The sequence below is a fragment of the Silene latifolia genome, chromosome 9, assembly GCF_048544455.1.
Source record: "Silene latifolia isolate original U9 population chromosome 9, ASM4854445v1, whole genome shotgun sequence".
Taxonomy (NCBI): domain Eukaryota; kingdom Viridiplantae; phylum Streptophyta; class Magnoliopsida; order Caryophyllales; family Caryophyllaceae; genus Silene; species Silene latifolia.
In genome coordinates, this window is record NC_133534.1 from 190,107,810 (window position 1) to 190,130,272 (window position 22,463).

A 22,463-nucleotide genomic window follows, 5' to 3' on the forward strand; every position below is an offset into this window, starting at 1 on the left:
GATCCAGACACTCCACTGAAGTAAGCATTGGATTTACTTGCACTGACCTTCAAACCCGTGGCTTTGGAGAAAGTGGCAAAAGACTTCAAAAGCAACATCATAGAAGACGCATCCCCTCTGCTGAACATTAAAACATCATCAGCAAACATTAGATTTGTAAGCCTCATTTGTTTGCACATAGGGTGATACCCAAAATCATACTTTGCTGCAGCATATTTGAGGGTCCTAGTTAGATACTCCATACACAGAGTGAAGATAAGGGGTGAGAGGGGGTCTCCTTGTCTCAAACCCCTCTTTCCAAGAAAGTAACCAAACATCTCACCATTAATTGATAAGGAAAAAGAAGCAGTGGTGATACATTGCATCACCATACTTAAGTGAAGGAAAATGAAGGGGCAAACGGGAGACAAGAGGAGGGGAGTGGCAATTCTTGTGGAGGAGACACGGTGGAGCTTGAAAGTGAAGAAGACGAATTCATGGACCCAAGTTTGAGTGATGCATCAAAGGAGATATGAGATAGAGATGTAGAGGGAGATGATGCCAATGTCTAGAAGACTACTTCATAGCTAGGTGGAGCGGGCGAGAGGCACCCACCTAAGTTTAAGTGAAGTTTTCTCATCTCTCCTCTTTATTTTTCAAAGTTTCATGAAAAGAAGTTTATGTCTTGTTACCTTGTATTTTTATTAATCTTGATAATTGTTGGAGTAGTCCTAGCACCATAGAGGACTCACACCTCGGTACCATTGAGGTGTTCTCATTTTATTGTTCCCACTTTCAAAATCCAAAATGACAAATTAGTTTCATGCATTGCATAGTGTATGCATGAACTATATCCATCCTTAGGACATTAGCAATAGTTTCTAACTCGGTTTGGGAAAGTTAATGCATACACAACGGGAGGTAATCTAAATTATCCTCTCCGTCATAAACAAAAACCATGCATCATGTAGTGTAGATTAGTGTAGCTTGCATTTAGTGTAGAAATCATGCATCATGTTTGCATAATTTCCCATCATTTTGGCCATTGAGGACAATGCCCATATTAGTGTGGGGATGGGGAATTCTAACTTAACTCTTATTCAAAAAACCCAAAAAAATTGAAAAATTTCGAAAATCATAAAAACTTGAAAAATTGAAAAAGCCAAAAACATGTTTATTTCCTTTTGTAGTGTAGTTTTGTATATATTATTGTATATATTGTGTTTGTTCTATCCTTGTTCACATTGATTGACTACGCCACATCCGAGACATGAGGATTATGAAGACCACATGGTATGATCTTTCCAATCTCCTTTTTCCTCTTTATGTTAATGACTATGTGGCTTTGTTTTGTTTGATGTGGTATAACAATGTGAACTTAGGACTTGCATTTAGTTTATATGTCATATTAGTTGATAGAATCACTTGCATTAGGATGTTTATAATAGTTGCATCATAGCATGTAGTTGCATTTAGAAAAAGTTTTGAAAAATGCCTAATTGAGAACTTTGACAAGAGCAACTAAGCCATTACAACTACTTTTTCAACTTAAGACTTTGCCTACTAGAATGGTTGTAAAACACCCTAGATAGTGTCATACTAGTGTCTTTTGACCCATGACCCAAAGCCTAGTCAAGGGTTTGCATGTTAGTCACCTATCCAACCCCGTGATGCGATGTGGACTTGGTTAACTTGTCTAGGTGACCTTTATTGACCTTGTGGTAAGGCAACCCAAAAATACTTTCTATCAATAAGTTTGAAGTGCTCATTTCGAAAATTTTGTCATGTGGAAGTAATTTAATGCCAAGGAAACCTCAAATGTTATGAATTGTTGAATGTTGAGAAATTTAATTGTTTTGATGGAGGCGTACCACTTCGATGTGCTTTGGAGCGGGATCCATTGAATTGGGCCCCCACACGGTTGTGAATTCGACCGCCCAAAGACAGAGTGACTATCACCCCGAAAAGCTATTGTCTAGAGGTTAACCGGTTGCCTAATAAGCGATTGGCGAAAGCAAAGGACACTAGCCCGGAAGGGACAAACCCCATCTTAAATTTTTGAAATGTGAAAGTTGAATGAGGTCAAATTTTTGAATACTAGTCATATCCATCCGTTGTGTATAAATATTTGAGCATTTCATTCCCAAAAAGCCTTTTTTTCAAGCCACTTTGTCGAGCTTGGGACAATCCATGACCTTTACTTTTGTAGATAATTCGAGACTTGTCATGTCATATGCTACTACCATCATAGGGATCATCATTCCACCACCATCCGATCGCCCTTGCTGAAAGCATTTGGAAATTGAGGACGAAAGTAGTCTAGTTTAACACCATTTGGAGGTGATTTAGTGCCATCCTCTTAGCCTTAGTAATTTGTTGAACTAGTATTTGTGAAGGATTACATGCTCTTAAATTTGTTCTCTCTTTAGTGCCTCCGCCGCTTGATGAGGAAGTGGCTATTCCTTTTTGTAGATGCATCCATTATATGATTTTGTGTGCTTAATGTTTGGATGTGTCGCCATTTTGGCAAGACCCACCTTGCCTTGCAAGAAGGCATCCTACCTCATGGTTGTCTTGTTGTGAGTTGAAGGGGTGGAGTGAGACCCGCTAATTATCTCATATCGGCTATGTTATTAGGTTAGTTTAAATAATGGTCCTAGTCTTTTTCACCTCTTTACTCGGGACGAGCAAATGTTCGGTTTGTGGATATTTGATGTGACCATAATTAGCGCATATTTAGCCCCCGAATTAGCCTTGTTCCCATGCTTTTTAGTGCATATTTGGGTCATTTATTATCTTTAGTTCTTTGTTTTGCATATTCTTTGAGATTTTGATCCCATGGTAGGAAAGGAGTAAGAATCTTGCATTTTCATGGCAAAACGAGACTAAATTGATCAAATCCAATGACCAAGCATCAAGGAGAGACAAGATTAGAAGGCCTTTGTACATATTATAGTAGATGAGCAATGTTGAGAAAGGATCCTTGAGTCCCCAAGGAAATCCCCAAGGATTTTATGAAGAAAAGGGAAGAAAAGAAGAAGAAATGTTGCTGAGGCACAATCCGTGCTGTTTCTCCACAATCCGCCCGTCCTCCACAAGCACAATCCGTGCGTTTTCCTCCAAAGACACTCGGGTTTGCAGCCACCAGAATCCGCCCGGATTCACCTGAAGACGCCTGTGTTCCACCGCCAAAATCCGCCCGTCCCGACTCCAAAACGCACGGATTCCTGTACAGCACAATTTCGTCTTCTCCAAGCTACAAAGAAAGAAGCCCTTCCTTCGAAAAATACCGGCTCCTCCTTGCTCAATCTAAAAAGTGTAATTACTAGTTTAGCCCTTAGTTAACCCTAATGCATCCCCCTAATTTCCACTATAAATACCCCATTAGTCTAATTAGAAGAGCATGTTCTTCTTATCAATTCTTAGAGTAGTTAATACCAATCAAATCTCTCTTTAGTTTTGTAATCAACAATTAATCAAGTTTTAATACAAGTTTTATTTCCTTAATCTCTCTTTTGTTCATCCTTTATTTTGGGTAATTGAAGATTATTTGGGTTATTATTGGGAGATTGACAACCTCTTAATCAAGCATCAAGTACTTCTTTTATATTTGCTTTATTATTGGAATCATTAGTAGGTATAATCCTCTTAATCCCTTTTTAATTATTGTTAATTACTTTCATTTATTCATCATGTTTCCTTTTGTTGGTATGATTGACAACCTTGCTAGCATGATCAACATGATAATGAGTGAGTAGTGACCTAGCTAGGGTTAATGGGTAATTAGGGGAAACCAACATGGGGAATGATTCATGCTTAAATTAATATGCTTTCATGTTTTATTTGCTTGCTTGTATTGATCTCAACTCATGCACATGTTATGTTTGATGAAATGCGAGCCTATGAATCCTTGCATTTTTTACCCATCACCTATCTTTTCAATGGGACTTGTAAGACATAAACCAACTCGAGTCTCATTAGACCATGCATGTTGTTGAGTAGGGAAGATTAAGTCGACTTGTAGGTGTTGTACAATCTAATCGATTCGGCTCCGAGACCCAAACTTTCCTAGGATTGTAAGATATAACCCAACTCAATCCATCACAACAATAATTGCTTGCTTATAATTTGAGAACATGTTTGTATGATCAATTCCCATGATTCCCCTATGACCCCATGACACCCTAGTGCTTTTTATCAATTGATTACAACCCTTTTAATTCATCTTGCTTGTTTATTTCCATTGCTATTTTAGTTTAGTGACCTTCTACATCAACCCAAATTGTGACACCCCTAAGACACCACTAGTTTCAATAGAAATCTCATCTCAATTCCCGTCCCTTGGGATCCGACCTTTACTTGCCTCTTTACTAATTGTAGAGTTGTTTGTGAAGCTATAAATTGTGTTTTGATTCGGACGTGACCCAACGACCACATCTATTTAATTGTGAACACGAAACGGACCGATCATTCTTTACGCCGTTTTGATCATTGTGTCGAGGGTAAGCTTCTTGTATAACTTTTATAGCATTTCATTGAGTTTGGTTAAAACCCTAATTGGGTAGTTTTGGGGGTTTTGGGTGTATTGTATTGTTTTGGTGGTAATTGTATGTATATGTGTTATTGGAGGAGGATTCGTTTGGGAACGTTTTTGATTAGCTGCTGTGACGGTCTCGTGTGATTGCTATTACAGGTAGGATTTCCCTACTCAATATTGTTTACATGGCATTGTTGGTAATTAGTTGTGGTTGTTGTTGTTGTTGTTGATGGATATCATATCGGTAATGAATTGGATAATTGTTGACTGTATTGTTGGTTGCATAACTGTCTGTGGTTTGCGAGGTGCGTCCTCGGCTGAGTGGAGTCACTTGCGAGAGTGGCTTCACGCCCTTGATTCGCCCTCTGTGGAACCCGCCACCGAAGGGATGTGCACATTTAGGAACTTGGGTTTATCGCTCGGATGAAATGAGTGGGGCTTAGGTGGGAACGGCTGCGGTCCTCCACTGGCAGTGTGGAATGCTTGTTGCGATGAGTATTCTGGCAGGACTACACACTTTAGTGTGTAGTCAGGTGTGTGGTGGTATGTTGGAGGTTGGGTTGTTTGGTTGGATTGTTGTATTGCTTTTGTTGCAGCTCTGTTATTTTTTTTTTTTTAATTTGATGACGAGGGGGTTGAATCCCCCCTGGCCCATGAATTCCCGCACCACCACATGGACCATGTAAGCCACCCCCTTCGGGGGCTACAGTGGCCAAGTGATCATCGCCCCAGCTGGTAGTCGAACCCGGGACCTCTCAAGTCCTGCATTTCTGCAAGCTTCAAGGTTTAACCCGACTACCACTGGACTAACACCACTTCGTTGCAGCTCTGTTGTTTGTGTAATCAGTACTGACCACGTTTAATTATTTTAAAAACCGTGGTGATCCATTCGGGGATGGTGAGCAGTTATTGAGCAGGTATGAGTTGATGCGCATGGGATAGCAGGGTTAACTCATCACGAGCTGTTTAGAAGTCTTCCACTGTGTCAAAACATTCTCTTATATTATTTTAGTTGGTTTGACAGTTTTGAGGAACATTTGTATTTAACTTTATCAGTTTTGGTTTTGGATTTGTATCACGTTAAACATATTTATTAAAGTCTGTTTCTTTATTGTCTATTTGATATACATTGCCTCAGGTAACCGAGATGGTAGCATTCCCATGCCTTAAGTGGTCCTGATGAGGCACTTGGAGTATGGGTGTGTTACAGGAAGACTTCTAGATATCATGTGGTGACTCAACCCAGCTATCCCATGCGCATCCATCTTATACCTGCTCAATAACTGCTCACCATCCCTGAATGGATCACCACAGTTTTCAAAACATTTAAACGGGGTCAGTTACTGATTACATAAAAACAATACAACAGAAACAGTACACAATCACCCCATCTCCATCATAACTCCACACACCTGACTACACACCAAAGTGTGTAGTCCTGCTAGAGTACCCATCGCAATAAGTATTCCACACCGCCAGTGGGGGACAGTAGCCGTTCCCACCTAAGCCCCGCTCATCTTATCCGAGCGATAACCCATGTTCCTTAATGTGCACATCCCCTTCTGTGGCGGGTTCCACAGAGGGCGAACCAAAGGCGTGAAGCCACTTCCGCAAGTGACTCCACTAAGCCGAGGACGCGCCTCGCGAACCATAGACCAACACATCCAACCAATTATACAACAACAAACACCAATTCCAATACGATATAGACAAACGTTACTAACCAACCACTACCAACAATTATTCAACAAACACATATGTAACCAATAACTAAGTAGAAAATCCTACCTGGAATAAGCAATCACAAGACCGTCACAAGCAGCTCTACGAAATCTCCTTCTATAATGACATATCCATACAATTGCCATCTTATCAACATAATACTCCCAAAACCCCCAATCTACCCAATTAGGGTTTTAACCAAAATCAACAATACAATATAAAAACTATAAAAGGATCTTAACCTCAACACGACGAACTCAACGGCGTAAAGAACGTGACGATCCAACAACCTTAGCCTTTGGGATTTGATAGCAACGCGACGAAAGAGAGCAACGTAACTTGTTTTCTTTTTGAAAGGTTTTAGAAAAGGTGAAAAGTGACAAAGAAGGTGACGGAATGCTTTATATATTAATCATGTGTTACTAACAAAACCCGGCTAAAACAACATGCATAACCGACTTACTCGATCGAGTAAGTGACTTACTCGATCAAGTGCCCCTTACTCGATCGAGTGTCATAGGTACTCGATCATGTACCCATCAGGCAGACTACTGTTTCGCAAAAAGACATACTTACTCGACAGAGTAAGTCCCACTCGATAGAGTACCCACGGACATAGAAAAACGTAGTATTACAATCTTCCCTCCTTAAAAGGAACTTCGTCCCCGAACTTCAACCCATACTCAAAACAAACATACTAACTCGATCAAGAAACAACAACCCAACTAAGAACTCAAAATAAAACCCCAACCTACAAAAGATGAACTCTTAACACCAACTATGCCTACCTCCACAACATGGCTCACGATATCGTATCCACCACATTATAGTCTGTCGACACTAACTCTATACACTTTCAAATACCATCCACCAACGTCGCTAGCTTCGTCTCACTACATATTATCCACTAGAAAATCCAATATCAAGACACTCATAAACATCAAACGGAATGTTACATTCTACCACCCAGAAAAGGAACTTCGTCCTCGAAGTTTACTCACACTCATAAACATCATCACCCAACTGTCAACACTATCGAAGTATTCTCACACTCCTAAACATCACACTACTACAAGCACGGCCGTGACCTTTAATAAAATCAACCACAACAAAGATCCATCCTTTATGCTACACCAACACTCTACTTCCAATTATACTACAACATGTACAACCATCAAACTCTCTTTGTCGCATCCTAATCCTCTTAAGAAAAAGGTTACGTCCTCATAACCCACTAATATTAAATCCTTAGTTGTATCTTCTCATCACCAACACATGTCGATGATAACCGCCTATATACTCAACACTTACAACCATTCCTATATCCAAGACTCTCTTACTTTAACAGTTCTCATACGTCAATTCATTCGGCATACCACCTAACCTATACCACAAAATTCTTAGCATAACCAATACCCCAATTTTTCCCTATTACCGCCGAAGCGACATAGTCCTCTATACATGCACTTATCTCTATACTCATAACTCACGATCCATAATTGTTACACACACTCACACTAGATCCTCAAGTTCTTTTCTTTTATTACCGCAAAAGTCATCCATAACTTAACATGATACTAATTCCCAACACTCGATACTCACTGTCCCAATAAATATTTTTTTTTTTCGATAAAATGTAAGTATATTAAGGAACAAAAAACCGTCACCATATTATCAAATGATCAGGTGGTCATTAGACCCATCCCAACCACTCGACCAAACTGCATAAAGCAAAGCCCTCCCAAACAAACGGGCCCAAAACCAATATCTACCACAAAACCAAATAGACCCAATCTACTCTAGGCAACAAAATCATACCAACCAAAACAGATTACAAACCCCCTAAAACATCGACTTCATCTTCAACCTTTTGCCTACTTCAATCACCGCCTGTTCTGAAATCTGGCCATTAGAGATCGATCCTGATCCCCTTACTTAGCAACTGGAAGGCTCAAAATCCGGCGAGAGATGTCAATAACAATCTGATTAGCCAATTTATTTGGATGGATAAGGATAAGCTCATGCTTGCTCAGATTCCATTGTCGCCAAGTGGAATATACACAGGCATTGAAAGTCGCGTTGATAACATCCTTCCTTAGCCTTGTACCTGTCATGTTCAGTCTCCAATTTGTGGTATCCCTGTACGGAAGGGAGATCCCTAATTGCTCACCAATGTAAGCTATAACCCGTCTACTGTAAGAACACTCGAAGAAGAGGTGTGAAATGCTCTCAATTCCAGTGCCACAAATACAACATGTATTTTCCTCGCTAATGCCCAATTTTTGCAATTTTTCATTAGTATTAAGGTTTGAGTGATGATAAATCCATGCTAAAATGCCAAGTTTGGGTATAGTGTGCTTGTTTCATATGAGGTCAGACCATAGAGCCGTATCCCCTTTCTTTCTGATGAGTTCATATCCTCTGGCAATAGTGTACTCCTTCCCTTTTCCTGTTGTCCACCTTTGTTGCTGGTATGATTCCTTAAAAATGTCTTTGGTCTGGCAGATTTTCCTCCATGACCAACTGGAATTGCTGGTAGGAGTGTACTCTAGCCAATCCTTTCCTTTTATATATATTTGATTGACCCATTTGACCCAAAGATGGTCAGATTTCGATGCTAACCACCATACCAGTTTCCCCACAGCCGCCTTGTTCCAATGAATTTCATCCTTCAGTCCAAGACCCCCTTCCTTTTTTGGTTTGCATACCTTCTCCCATGAGACAAGGGGTGCCCTCATATAATCTGAACCCCCATCCCAAAGGAAATTACGGCAGAGAGCTTCTATTCTGGTGATAACTCCAGTAGGTAGTATAAAAATGCTAGCCCAATAGTTATGTAGCGTCTTAAGAACTGCCTGAACTAGAGTCAATCTCCCAGCATAGGAAAGTTTCCTTGATCCCAAGTTCCTTATTCTCTGCAGAATTTTATCTATCAAAGGTTTACAGTCTTTTGCATTGAGCCTAGTGGTTTTGATTGGAACTCCAAGATATTTAAAAGGGAGAGCTCCTTCCACCATCCCTGAGATTTGGAGAATTTCCTTCTTCAAGCTATCTTTAACCCCATTAAAATAGGCATTTGACTTTCCTTTACTCATATTAAGGCCAGAGGATTTTGAGAACGTAGCAAAAGTCCTGAGAATAGTCATGATTGAAGGGGCGTCTCCTTTGCAAAACAAGAGTAGGTCATCTGCAAACATTAGGTGTGTCAGTTTCATAGGCTTGCAAAGGGAATGATACCTGAAGTCAGCATTTTCTGTAGTATGTGCAAGGAGTCTTGAAAGATATTCCATGCACACAGTAAAAAGTAGAGGGGAAAGAGGGTCACCCTGTCTTAAACCTCTCTGCCCTTTAAAAAAACCAAACACATTGCCATTGAGATTTAGGGAATAGGTTGCAGTTGTGACACATTGCATAATCCACCCTTTAAATTGATCTGGAAAGTTTAAGGCACTAAGCATCTGATCTAAAAATTCCCACTCAATGGTGTCATAAGCCTTCTGTAGATCCATTTTGAACAGGCACCTAGGAGAAACAGCCTGCCTCTCATATAGTCTGATAATGTCATGGCAAATGAGGATATTGCATAATCCTCCCAATAAATATTACGAACCACTTGTCGCTCCAGCTCAGTGCACACTCTTCACAAATATCTTGAAACAACTATGTCAACCTATGACTCATCTAAAACAAGATCAAATGTACTCTAACAACCTCTCACAACTATGCTCCATCAACAGGATATAACTATACCATGACAACAACGGAAACATACACAACTCTCGTCCATATCATACTCTACCCTCACTCCCAAGCAGAAACTGGTAAGAAACATCATTAAACAAAATAACAATCTATGTATAACTTGTATGTACTTTCGAAAACTCGCATCGTAATCATCTCGCCTACTCCACCACAACTGATGATGGCATCGCAACACCGCCACCAACAACCGCACCGCAGCGCGAAAATACCCGCATCACAACACGAAGTATCGTGCCTGGATCACCACCCAAGGCACAACAGCCACATTCGCAGTCATCACAACTTACACATTTCCCATAAACACTGACTCAGTAAAACTTCTCGGACAAGAAAACTTACTCAAAACTGCTTTACTATATCACAACGCAACATATTACATGGAATAAATAGATAAGAACCTCATGAATGTCATCCATACCATTTCACGGAATAAACATATATTATAAATACACATACAAGTATAACTAACCATGCCAGATCACCTAAATTATCACTTTTGAATATCATCCCATTAGGTTATCGTACCCAACATATATTACAGAACAATCAGATAACAACTTTATAATTATCACACCATACCCCTTCTCGTGAGGTCAGAACCTCACACAAACATTTATACACATGATAGACCCGTAATCACATCCAACTAGTCAATCCAGATCACGTAAGTTACCACTTGATAAAGGTTACCTCTCGCCCGAGCTTAACTCGTATGCCCCTCATAACATATTCTCCCATTCGTATAACCATCACCTCTTGCCATTTATAACCATACAGCTAATACTCAACTACTAGCAACCGCCTCCTAAGACCACATCTTATACTTCTACACAACCGTAAATATCAATCCGGCCTCTATAAAATCAACCTCTTTAGAATTGCTATCTTTCTTAACTATCATCGCCCTTAACCACTAGTGACAACACCACAATACCACCACTGCTCGTATAACAAATCTCTTGCACTCACTTCTAAATATAACAGTTCATTTCCTATCTTCGGTTAACATTCAAAATAACAAACATCAAATCTACCAACAAAATTTACCTCAACATTCTTTCCAATACTATCCTTCATTGTTTCGTCATCTAACTCTCCACCAAAATTTCATATCGTGCAGATACTCTACCAACTTCTTACTCCCTTAATTCCTCGAAACTCATGACTAATCATGTTGTCCTGAAAATCCTATATAACTATTAACTCTTATCCTCATGATAGTATCATATATCTCGACGATTCCTTACTTCTATATCACATAACTCCGGTCAACATTCTCTTAGCTTACTCCCCTCATTCTTTTCTTATTCCTTCTACCTAACTCTTTAGTTCTCCGGTTACCTTCTCATTATTCGAAAACTCAAATCCCATTATTATATCTGTACCATCTCACTCTTTCTTACCATGGATCTTCTCTCATCATGCTATCACTCACACTTGTCACCAATCCATCCACATAAGCAAAGTTTACTCTCCAACCTTTTTTTTTGTTTTTTTTTAAACGAAAACTCATTTCATACCGTTAATTTCCCATGGAAATCACACACTAGTTTCACCTCATAATATACCAAATTCCCCAAACTCACTCACTATCTACAAATCCACGTCGCGACATGTCTCCATCTAAGTTCATTATATCCTCTCCATCCCTCTACAATGACCTTCCATTACATATATTCTTAACCAACATAATCCTAACCATCTCCTTGCATAATTCCTTACACATCTCAAGTTGCTACTATCCACATCTTTTCTTTCAATCTTTTCATTCTTACGTTCCTTAGACTTACATCATCCCTGGCCCCATATCACTACTACAAATCCAGGCAACTACAACGCCTCTTTAACAACGATTATTCACGAAAATCACAATAGACGTTGTAGAATATATGGCGCGAATTTTACTAAAATCAATTACAACGGGTATGGTTATAAAAACCGTTGTTATTAGTTTTAACAACGGGTCACACATGCACAACCGTTGTTAATAATTTGGCGCAAAATTGGCGCAAAGTTACTGAAAAGTAATCACAACGGTTATTTTTGAAACCCGTTGTTAAAACTTATTTAACAACGGGTGTGTTTTACAACCGTTGTTAAAACATATTTCACAACGGTTGTTGTTTAATAACCGTTGTCAATACCTTCCATACTATAAACCACACAAACAGAAGTCTGCATGACCACAAAACACAACCCTTAATACACAAGCACAAACACAAGAGACAAAAAACACAAAACACACACTCTCTTTCTCTCTTTCTCTCTTTCTCACTTTCTCATCGTCGCTTTATCTTCTCCGTCACTTTGTTGATTTCATCGTCTATTACGTTCGTATTTATCAGGTAAATCTCTCCGTCCCGTTAGTTTCATCGTCATTATTTTCTTTTTCTATTTATTTCTTTTGCATGTATGTGTTTTTATCGACCATTATGTTATTTGTTTAAGTATTGTTCGCATAATTAGTTAGTAAAACAATGAAGAAGCAAGATGAAGAAGCAAAATAAACATAATTAATATATATATATATATATATATATATATATATATATATATATATTTATAAATACCTAAATTAAAAAAAAAATACATGTATAAAAATGCAATTCTTATATTTTCATAGAGGATCTTATTCTGCTCTATCGTATCCGTCCTCTCCTCCTTGGCTATTTGGAGGTTCCGTTCAGCAGTTGCTATATCGTCATATAGCCGCAATCGCGCCGCCTTTGCTCCGTCAAGCCATCTTCTTTGGCGTGCTTCAGTGCGGATCGAGCATCCGCAAGGTAGCTCCTGAAACTTTCCTCAATATGGAGTTACCGGCGGATGAAGTTGTTGTTGTTCTCGATCATGGTAAGAGTCTTAAGGATGAAATCATTCATTTTGTTGGAGTTTTTGGAGTTTGTTTTGAAAGATTAAGTAGAGTTTGTTTTAGCAGTTAGGGTTTGGAGATGAATATATTGACATAATGGAAATGTTAGTTGAGATAATGCAATGTATTTATACTAAGCAATGTGTGGGTTGAGTTGATTTTTAATTAATATATATGTTAGGAAGTTGTGCCATAATCATCATCATATCTCTCAATAATGCTGCTTCAAATCTTATTACTAACCCTTCTCATTCCATATTATCCATTCATATGTACAGTGATGTCAGTAATAATGCATGCATCGGAATTCTAACGGGCCATAATTATGCATGCATCTAGTAATATTTAATTTAATTTTTTTTTATTTTTTAAGAACAAACAACAACGGTTATTTACAAACAACCCGTTGTCTTTAGTTATAACAACGGTTTTGTATATTAAAACCCGTTGTTATAACTTTCCCCCCAAAATTGAGTCACACTTTCCACAACGGCTTTTTATACTTAAAACCGTTGTTAATACTTTTAACAACGGTTTCCTTAAGAAAACCAACCGTTGTTATAACCTTTTACAACGGACGCTTTAACAACGTCCGCTTTTTTATATAACAACGGTTTTTGACCGTTGTTATAGCCTGTATCCGTAGTAGTTTATTCACTTACTTTTACATTACTCAACACGCGACTATATCACTCACCACATCACATAAAACATGCTCCATGCCTGAATAAGCTCATTAACCTCCCTTTTCTTTTTCCACTATCCTCACACCACATATAACTCAAGTCCTCCCCACCAAAATTATACCCATCATAAGGTGCTACTCTTACATCATAAGATTGGGTAACTTACGCATCAAGACCAACACATATGTAAAACAATCCATAAAGAAGCAAAAGACCACCTTTGAATTAAACATAATATGCGACGAAGTCAAAAGATAAGCATATGACCCAAAACAGGGGTCACTAGATCGAGTACAGCCTACTCGATCGAGTAGGTGAAGGTCAGAATCACGCAAAACAAATTACCAGGGCTACTCGATCGAGTAACAATAGGTGCACTCGATCGAGTACCCTACGCAGTTCTCAACACTGTCCAATTTTCGTAAAACGGTCATATCTCACTCGTTTCTTGGTCATTTTGGGCGTGTGACCTATCGTTAGAATCGTAACACAACAAGCTATCATCTCCAATTGGAATCACATCAAAATAATATATACATCTCGAGTTATAACAGTTTAAAGACAACTCCTCTTTAATTGAACAACATAACTATTTGATTTTCCCTTTCAAACAAGTTAAATATCAACAAAGTGAATAAAAGAGACTCGATACTTGTAAAACCATTATCCTTAACCACATGTTACTATCTACTAAAAGACAAAAAATAACATCTATCATGCTCATATAACATTCAACTTATCAATCATGTACTACCCGCATGCTTTAACTTTATAACTTTTCGTAAAACAACACATACTTGTACATTACAAATCCTATTCCCATGTTACTAATTCAACAATATTACAACTCCACTTTGTCACCTAAACATATTCATAATCACGAAATTCATATTGTCATGCAATTGCCACTCCGTCTTTTCCAATCAGTTCTTCCATTTCAACCACATTTTTCATCCAACATGTGCATATGAAACAACAGTAAACAAATATATAACTTTATTATATAAATTTACGCAAACAAAATCATGTATAATCATATCACATCCCCTAATCACATGTTACTAGTATAGCCACATTATAAATTCTCTCTTTCATCACATAACATGCTCTTAATCATAAATCACATTCTTATGCAGTAATTACGTAATATTTTTCCACCACATCCTCCATTCAATCACCATCCATCATATTCATATAAACATTACTAAACACATAGCGATCCCATGACACCCCATAGTGACCGGTTTAAAGTTGTAGGGCGAGTTCGCGACTTTAGGACGTCTCCCAATTCTTTGCATTAGCTCCTTACAACTCCTACCCGGGTTCATTTTAATTTGACTCTCTATATTCATTGGGCAAATTAGTTACAGGTTCAAAAATCGTCGCTATGATATCACTTTGTAACACAACTATACTCCAAGTGCCTTAGCAGGACCACCTAAAGCATTGGAATGCTACCATCTCGGTTACCCGAGGTAATGTATATCAAATAGAAAATAACAAAACATACTTTATTAAATGAATTTAAAGCGATACATGTCCAAAACCAAAACTGTCAAATGAAAATACAATTGTTTCCCAAAAATGTTAAACCAACTAAAGTAAATAAATGTTCAAAACACAGCGGAAGACTTCTAGACATCTCGTGGTGACTCAACCCAGCTATCCCATGCGCATCCACCTCATACCTGCTCAATAACTGCTCACCATCCCCGAATGGATCACCATAGTTTTCAAAACACTTAAACGGGGGCAGTTACTGATTACACAAAAATAATACAACAGAAATAGTACACCCTTCTCCATCATAACTCTACACACCTGACTACACAGTAAAGTGTGTAGTCCTGCCAGAATACACATCGCAACAAGTGTTCCACACCGCCAGTGGGGGACCGTAGCTGTTCCCATCTAAGCCCCGCTTATCTCATCCGAGCGATAACCCATGTTCCTTAATGTGCACACGCCCTTCTGTGGCGGATTCCACAGAGGGGAATCAAGGGCGTGAAGCCACTCCCACAAGTGACTCCACTCAGCTGAGGACGCGCCTCGCGAACCACAGACAAACACATCCAACCAATTATATAACAACAAACACCAATTCCAATACGATATAGACAAATGTTATTAACCAACCACCACCAACAATTACTCAACCAACACATATGTAACCAATAACTGAGTAGAAAATCCTACCTGGAATAAGCGATCACAAGACCGTCACAAGTAGCTAATCAAAAATGCTCCTCTACGAATCTCCTTCTATAATGACATATTCATACAATTACCATCTTATCAACATAATACTCCCAAATCCCCCAATCTACCCAATTAGGGTTTTAACCAAAATCAACAAAACAATATAAAAACTATAAAAGGATCTTAACCTCAACATGATGAACTCAACGGCGTAAAGAATGTGACGATCCGACAACCTTAGCCTTTGGGATTTGATAGCAACGCGATGAAAGAGAGCAACGTAACTTGTTTTCTTTTTGAAAGGTTTTAGAAAAGGTGAAAAGTGACAAAGAAGGTGACGGAATGCTTTATATATTAATCACGCATTACTAACAAAACCCGGGTAAAACAACCCGCATAACCGACTTACTCGATCGAGTGCCCCTTACTCGATCGAGTGTCACACGTACTCGATCGAGTACCCATCAGGCAGACTACTGTTTCGTAAAAAGACATACTTACTCGACATAGTATGTCCCACTCGATAGAGTACCCACAGACATAGAAAACCGTAGTATTACAGTTGATACAAGAAGGAAAGCAATGGCAAGGACCAAGGGAACAAAAACACCAACATTGTCTAAAAGACAACAAGCTCTAGCATCCAAAACAATGGTCTTGGTAACACTGAAGGAAATGTAGATCTTTATACATACTAACATACTCATATATGTCGAAATTAATTTGTCATAAAATTAAATACGGATTTTATGCATGCAAACAATGATAAAATAGAGGAGAAATCATGTCCTTACATTGGTGATTTCGGTTTTATTGGGCACAAAAGAAATCTCCTTTTCTTTTGTTCTTGAGCTTTCCTAAGATGGAAGAACAAGATCCAAGTATAGGATCTCTCCTTAGGATTAATACCCAAAACTTTCTCTTAATTCAAATTAATATTATAAGTACTAGTATAATATTAATCTAGTAGAAAATTGAACCAAAATATTTATAAAACACTTAAATATTTCGGTTTATAGAGAGAAGAAGAGGATGCTTTTTATTCTCTCTAGAAATTGTATTTTTGGATGAGTGTTAGAATGAATAATGATACAAAACATTTTGTATATTATTAGGTAAAAATATGAGAAAACCATGATGGGTTTTTGTCTTCTCAAAACCGTGTAAGAGGAGGTATTTTGGGGAGCCAATGCGTGGAAAAATTGTTCTTCACAATAAACAATAGGGTTGCATGGCTAGTGACTAGGGTAATCATCATGCCCTCCACTAATTACAATCAACATATAATTAGCTTAAAAACCCTCTAATTTTCGGCCCACTTGATAATATGGATTCCATATTATTTTTGTCAATTGTCAATATGTCACATGTCATATGTGACATAAATTTGTTATGTATTTTTAACATATTAAAAATCCACGTATTAATAAAAATACATCACATACAAAAATCGACTTAGTAATTTCATAATTACTTGTGCCAAAATATTTGACCATTTATAAATCACAACAGATTGTATTTATAATAATTCATTCAATTTCGATTGTTTCTTTAAACAATAATTTCATCCGAGTAATCATACAATTCAATTACTCAGACCGTATCTCATTTAATCACATTTCAATTTGATACGTAAATTTTACTTCCAAAAATCGTCCGTCAATTTTCAAGTAATTTAATTAACTCGTAACATTATAGGATTAATTAAATAATCAATTAAGAGTGTTGCCCTATAGGTATGACCTAGGGGGTCAACTGATCACCACCGTCGTACGACAGTAATGTCATACTCTAGTCAGCCAATCATTACCAATATATGTTGACCAGTTGACAGTAACAAAATTACTTCCCAATTGTATTCTTTATAATGAGATTTAAACATGTGATCATCATGATCAACAGTCGTGATCGCATTATTGTCGGAGGACACATATTCCAACAAACACTACTACAAATCCAGGCAACTACAACGCCCCTTTAACAACGATTATTCACGAAAATCACAATAGACGTTGTAGAATGTATGGCGCGAATTTTACTAAAATCAATTACAACGGGTATGGTTATATAAACCGTTGTTATTCGTTTTATCAACGGGTCACACATGCACAACCGTTGTTAATAATTTGGCGCAAAATTGGCGCAAAGTTAGTGAAAAGTAATCACAACGGTTATTTTTGAAACCCGTTGTTAAAACTTATTTAACAACGGGTGTTTTTTACAACCGTTGTTAAAACATATTTCACAACGGTTGTTGTTTAATAACCGTTGTCAATACCTTCCATACTATAAACCACACAAACACAAGTCTGCTGCAGCCACAAAACACAAACCCAAAGAAAGACCAAACACAAACACAAAACACACACTTTCTCATCGTCTCTTTCTCTCTTTCTCATCGCCGCTTTATCTTCTCGCCGTCCTTTGTTGATTTCATCGTCTCTTTACGTACGTTACGTAATTATCAGGTTTGTTTCATCGTCATTATTTTATTTTTCTAATGATTTCATTTCCATGTGTGTGTTTTTATCGACCATTAGGTTCCGTTCAAAGATCTGCTAATTATTTCATTTCCATGTATGTGTTTCTAATTATTTCATTTCCATCTTCTTTGGCGTCCTTGAGACGGATCGAGCATAGTAAGAGTCTTAAGGATGATATATCATTCATTTTGTTGGAGTTTGGAGTTTGTTTTGAAAGATTAAGGAGAGGGTTAATTTATTTGGAGTTTGTTTTAGCAATTAGGGTTTGGAGAATATATTGAGATAATGGAAATGCATGTTAGTTGAGATAATGCAATGTATTTATACTAAGCAATGTGTGGGTTGAGTTGTTTTTTAATTAATATATATGTTAGGAAGTTGTGCCATAATCAGCATCATCATATCTCTCAATCTTTGCTTCAAATCTTATTGGACAAGAATGGCGTAATAACTGGATCTTGATGATGACCGATAGATCTATGGAGTTGAAAAAATGGAACCAAATCAAACAAGCATAACTCAACACTTTCAAAATGATCATTTCATTTAATTTTAAACCAAATACATTACAAAGCAATTATCGAAATCAAAAGATGTATAATAAGCGGAACAACCCCGGTTAAGCGTAAAAAGCGCTTCTCAACCCGCCACCAATCACGCCACTCTGGTATACCGCTAACTTCCGGGTCATTGGCTTCATATTTTCCAATAACAGATTGAATATATGCAAGGACACGACTTGCATGTGGAGATGAGGTTGGAAGAGTACAACTCAACATATCTCTGGGTCTGCACCAAGTTGCGAGTAACAGCCGACGAGGGTATGAAGATGATGATGATGATGAGGCTTTGTTGACAAGCCGGATTGCTTCACGCCTCTTAATCCAATAATTCCGTTGATGTTCAAGGGATGCTTTGATTAATGGGTGTTGATCGCGCGGAAGCCGGCGAGAACCTTCCCATCATCTTCAATCGTTTGTGTAAGCCATTCTTCGTTGTTGATAAAATTAGGGTTCATTGCCATGTTGTTTCAATTAATGAATGTTAGTAAAGGATGCTTTAATATTTATAGCTAGTCACATTTATAAGTTTTTTCAAAACCGTTGGTAATTAATTTAAGGGATATTCTGCATGCATCGGAATTCAAACGGGCCGTAATTATACATGCATCTAGTAATATTTAATTTTTTTTTTTTTTTTAAGAAAAAACAACAACGGTTATTTACAAACAACCCGTTGTCGTTATATATAAAAACGGTTTTGTATATTCAAACCCGTTGTTATAACTTTCCCCCCAAAATTGAGTCACACTTTCCACAACGGGTTTTTATACTTAAAACCGTTGTTAATATTTTTCACAACGGTTTCCTTAAGAAAACCAACCGTTGTTAAAACCTTTTACAACGGACGCTTTAACAACGTCCGCTTTTTTATATAACAACGGTTTTTGACCGTTGTTATAGCCTGTATCTGTAGTAGTGTAAAAAGGGAGCAAGCTACTACTTCAACCAACAATGCTATTGAGGAAGCTATTAATGTATCCCGGAAGTGGAACAATTGAAGAATTATCCGGAGGTAACTTTCTTATCCGATAAGCATAGAAATGCATTCGAATCCCTAGCCAAGAAGAAGATTCTAGCTACAAATTCATATGTCAAGATGCTTTGAGTAAATTAGGTTTCCTTGAGCAAACAAAGGAATTTTTCGGTCCATGGGGTTAGCAACCCTCTTTGAAATGAATGAATTGACATACCCCCCCTTGACTTTGGAATTCATTAGTTCCTTGAGGGAGTATAAGATTGAGACTCGAAATTATGTAGAATTCCGTCTCGAAAACAAGACTAGAACGATGCTCAAAGGTGAATTTGGTGAAGTGTTTGGGCTTAAGAGGTATGACCAGTTCACAAAGAGACCGTTGGAATTTAATGCCAAACCAATTTGGCTAGCTATCTCCGGTCGTAAGTTCACTACTTTCAAACAGTATCATGCCTTGTACATTCATCATCCGGGTATAAGGTATTGGCACAAGTTCGTGGCAAACACATTGATTGCTAGGAAAGAAGCCAATCACTTGACAGAATTAGACTTTTTTTACCTTGAGTCTTTCTTGAATGTTGGTGGGAAACCCAAGAGTAAGTATAATGTTCTCCAACTATTGATCAAAAGATGGTTGGATATTGAGAATGGGAAAGATGGTGCGGCTTTCATTGTTAATGAAGGCTTGGTGACAAGGTTGGCGAAACATTTTATCCCGGATTTCAACAAAGATAACACTTATAAATCGGTTAAAGGGAGCCACCTTCTTGACATGAGCAACATGATTCACAAGTTTAAATGGGTCAAGCATGATAACTTGGACCATACCTATGAGTGGCTCATCAAGGATGCCAAGTCCATTGTCTTACGAAGTAAGATTTGTCGCATATCCACCTACCGGACCAACTACCTCATCCCGTTTCCGAGCAAGCCAAGAACATCATCAAACAACAACAAAGTCCAAGAGAAGAGCTCTCCTCCTTCATTGTTACACCACCTTATCCCTTTGCCTACCAAGAGTTCAAAGCTAATGATACTATGGTGCGCAATGACTACTTGACCCAAATAATGCAACATATGCATAAAGAAGCTTACAATGATCGGGTGAATAACTATTACGTCCAATATCCACCCCTCTAACATCTTGCTAGGCAAGGACTCCTTGATCCTTCTAGTTCTTTGTCGGATTGGGTGGATAGGAAAGAGTTCTTTCCTAATGGTTCTCAAGATGAAGAAAGGGATACAAGGAGAGAGGAGGAAGTTGATGATGAGAGCAGGGAAGGTAGTGGGTCTTGCCAAGATGATGAGGAAGAAGAGCAAAGTTCAAGTTCTAATGAAAAGGATGATGGTGAAAGCTCCGGTTCCATGGAGGTAAATGATGATGATGTCACGATGAGTGACAATTGATGGTTGACAAAGCTTGAAAGAGGGCACTACAATGCGGGGTTGATCATTTATGCTAGTACCAACCTATTCCAGTGTAAGTCTCCTACCCTCTTTTTGCTTTGTTTTTATCTCATGTTTCCATAACTTGTATAGTTTCTAACTTGCATCACTTTGAGAGTCATTTCGGGCTCTTGGTAGTTTTGACTTTGGAGTCCTAGCACCACTCAAAGAACTCCCACCTCGGTCCCATTGAGGTGTTTATCCTTTTGCTCCCACTACAAGAATCCAAAATAACAACCTTCATTCATGCATTGCATTTCTGTGGACATGGCCCACCTGCGGGTCCGGTTCGATCTCTGGACGCGCAGCGGTCTTTTTGAAAGCCACTCTCGGCGGCGTAAAGGTGCTTTCGACCAGACCGTTTTTAGATCGGTCGGTTTCGTCTCGGTAAGGGTCTCGAAACGATTAGAGATGTTCGGAGTCGCCACCAAGCATTTGTGGGATGCCTGGAACCCGTTCGAATTCCACTTTATACCTCGGTCAAATCGAAGTACAAAGCAGCGTTTGACATAGGTACTAAAGATAAGGAAATCGTCCCTCTTTAGCATCCTATCTCTAGAATGACTCTCGTACGCCCTGGATAAGGTCGTCCACTATCCAAAGTTTCTGAGTAAGAGGTGAAGGTACGTATTGGGAAGCCCTTTAATCAGACACCCAATCCCGCCCGCATTTAGCGGCCTCTACTGATCGATCTTGGTTGGTTGAATGCAAAAGTTGATAAAACGGTTTAAATGCATGAATGCGCATCCACTAATTTAAACCTAACATGTGAGAGCTTTCTAAGTCGGTTGATTTAATCCAAGTATCAAGTATAAGATGTCGAGTTGGATTAATGGTTGATTTGCATGCAAGAGGGAAATTAAACATCCATTTACCGTATTAGGTTTAGGGTGCATAACATGATCCATTTGTCTTAGTAAGGCATTTTGCAAATATGGTTTTGAATAATCGAATAGTCATCTGATCCATCCTATATCCGGGTTAACCGGAGTCGGGATCGTCCTAGACTAATCTTTGGAATGGAATGGCCCCTGTACTGCACGGCTATAAGAGGCGCGAGCCAGCCGGCGGTGTAAGGGGCCTCTCTCTGGTTTTTAAAATGAGAAGGAAAAGGCCTGCTTGAGGCGCAGGTTAGCCAACGGCTGTATGCCGTGTTCTGACTGTTTAGAAAACATTATGAAACGTCTTGAAAATGGGTATTTGAACCCGGTTTGATTTTGAAAGGGTTGTTTAGACCGCATTTG